Source organism: Sinocyclocheilus rhinocerous, unplaced genomic scaffold (genome assembly GCF_001515625.1).
Source record: "Sinocyclocheilus rhinocerous isolate Xijiao unplaced genomic scaffold, SAMN03320098_v1.1 scaffold2670, whole genome shotgun sequence".
NCBI classification, from domain to species: domain Eukaryota; kingdom Metazoa; phylum Chordata; class Actinopteri; order Cypriniformes; family Cyprinidae; genus Sinocyclocheilus; species Sinocyclocheilus rhinocerous.
The window spans coordinates 268,671-271,536 of NW_015647012.1; positions in this window are offsets into that span (position 1 = coordinate 268,671).

The window sequence follows — 2,866 nt, forward strand, 5'->3', positions numbered from 1 at the left end:
TCAGGCGATACAGAACACATTTTCAGTCAGCGCTCTGAACGCGCCTCAGGACAAGGCAAAATAGACTGACCCGGTGCAGCTCATATTAAAATGCAGCTCATATCTCAATTTACCCTGCGTATTGGTATGCGTGATGATGAGCAGGAGCCAAAGAGGAGTGAAGCACCACAGTAAAGCGAGATGAGACCCCGAGGAGGACATGAGACGCGCTGAATGACAATTGCACCCGACTGTCAACACTCATCTGCATTTTAACCTCCCTTTGGACTGACACGCTGGCTCACACGCAGCCACGGTCCTGACATATCAAGATGTAGAGCGGGAACCCTGCTCTGGGCCTTCATTAGCAAAGCGCCGGGCTCATGCAGTATTTACAGAGTCGTCCACTAATTGAGTTTTAATGTCAGTGATTGCTCCCCAGGACACATCAGATAGGTATATGGGCCTTTAAAGGGCAGCCTCATCTGCGGTTCAAAAGCCACCAACCACAACATGCCTTTCTAAACAACATCGCCCCTGATAGGAAATTGCCATCATGATATGAGAGAGGAAAAACCGGCTCTCCTCATTTAATTCAGCTAAAAGGCTGCTAGAAAGCCTCCTCAGCTGACCACCATAACCAGCCTTTGTGCCGGTGGTTAAATGATTAACAGAGTCAGCATGGCAGCCTTGTTTACAGCATGTGAAGGAAGATTTCCACTGCATAATGCCAAACACTGAGTGTTGACAACCCACTCCTTGAGTGTCTATATAATACATAACATCAGCCAAAAATGGGAAAACAGCAACAGCCTGTGCGCCAGAGACGACTCCACTGACATGACAGGCCGTGAAGCTCAAGGTTTACACCTGGACACCTGGTTTACACGTCAGACCAAACGCCGATCAAGTCAACAGGCCATGATGAAAATCTTCCATTTTACCTGCATCTGTGGCATTGGTTGAAATGGGAGAGGAGTGATTAAGGGCAAACTGAATAATTAAATTGCATTCATGAGAAAATAAACAGAGTACACAGGCTGATTACATACACTCTCAGAAAAAAAAGGTACAAAAGCTGTCACTGGGGCAGTACCTTTTCAAAAGGTACACTTTTGTACCTTTTAGGCACTAATATGGACTCTTTAGGTACAAAGGTGTGCCTTTTGAAAAGGTACCGCCCCAGTGACAGCTTTTGTACTTTTTCCTGAGTGTATATGCACAGAATAAACGAAGAAATATGCATCTGTAATGGTTCGGTGTGGTGAAGAAATGATGAGAAGCTCATTAGACAGTCTGCCATACTCTAAATTATTTTGTGTCCGTTTCTCCTGCGGCAAGCGATAGACTCACAGAGGACAAAAAAAAAAACTCTTTGCAGGAATTAATCATCCATATAGCAAATAAACCATGCAATCATTTATTTTGAAAAGCCAAGCTGACTAATTAGTGTGAATTCAAGCAGGCAGTTCTCCAGTATTTCTTTATTGTGTATTCTGCAGGTTAAGCACTTAAATTGAGAATCACTTTCACTTTGTTAAAAGAACTTCCTTCCTTAGAAATGAGCCAGATAACTATGGTTGCATTCTGGAAAGTAGTTCTCTGGCATGGTCCAATTTGTTTTATCATAGGAAATTTAATTTCTCAAGGACTTCCATTTCTTTTCTTAAGTCAACACAAAATAATTTACTTTCTATTGTGATTCATTTGTGCACATTATTGCAAACAACCTTTTATCCTGGTAATCTTTAATCAAAATATAAAAATAAGAGCTCTTCTGCTGAAATCATTTTTCTCTTCCACTTAAGTCCCTTGGCTTGTTATTTCTGCATTGTTTTAGGAAACACACATTCAGGTCTTACTCTACTCTTTTATGTAAAGCCCATTTTTAACCATCCAATCAATTTGTGATGAATAAAATTAAGAATACATCACAACACACAAGAATTAGACAAAATATACAATTCTAAGTTTTGTTTTTGCAGTGAGAAACCTATCAGACCAAATAAACTATTAGCAAGGTTAAATTTAAAGCAACATTGAGTATCAAAGGGATTATTTATTTTAAAGGTACACATTGTATTTATTTAATGAGCTTTTCACCATGTTTCCCCATGTATTTTATTTATTTGTTTGATTGTTTGCAATATTTGATATTTGCTGTCAGCCGTGATTCATTTATTCCAGAAATGAAAGTTACAGTAACAGGAGATTGCTGAGATAAAGTGAGTAGTAGACTCATGTAATCGCAACACATCAGCCCCATTAGACAATCTCCTTCATTTAAAATGATCAATTTACTAATGAGTATTTTTTTTTAAATGAAGGAAACATTACATGCAACTATCATAAAATTGCTTTACAACATGCAAAAATCAATAAGCTCACCATAATAGTGAAGGCTTTTTACAGTGCTAATCGTACCTTTCACACCAGAGCATAAGTGAGCAATCAGTGCTTATTTGCTTGAAATTGCTATTTTCAAGCGAGGTGCTCTCTGAGTGGTTGTCTTCTAGTCATTGCTCATGCATCTCTCTCTTATTCTTTCTCTCACTTCATTGGATCATAATCCTAATGCAGTAATCTAAAGCTCTATCATAGCATAACGTTCTCGCTCCAGAGCCATTGCCAGCCGAGCCAAATGATTATATTGTAGTGTGGCTCATCGAACTGCGTATGGTCAAAAAGTAGAGCACTTGATGGCTTGCACAAGTGAGTTTAATGTCTGCTCGTTGCTTGGAGCCCTTGACCCTCTCTTGGAGGCGCTCCATGTTAGTCACTCTCTAGTGCCTCCAAATTGAAATGGAGTCAGAGAAGCAGATGAGATATCCACCATCAGGACTTGGCTGTGGAGCTAAAAGAGAGAGAGAGAGAGAGAGGGAGCGTT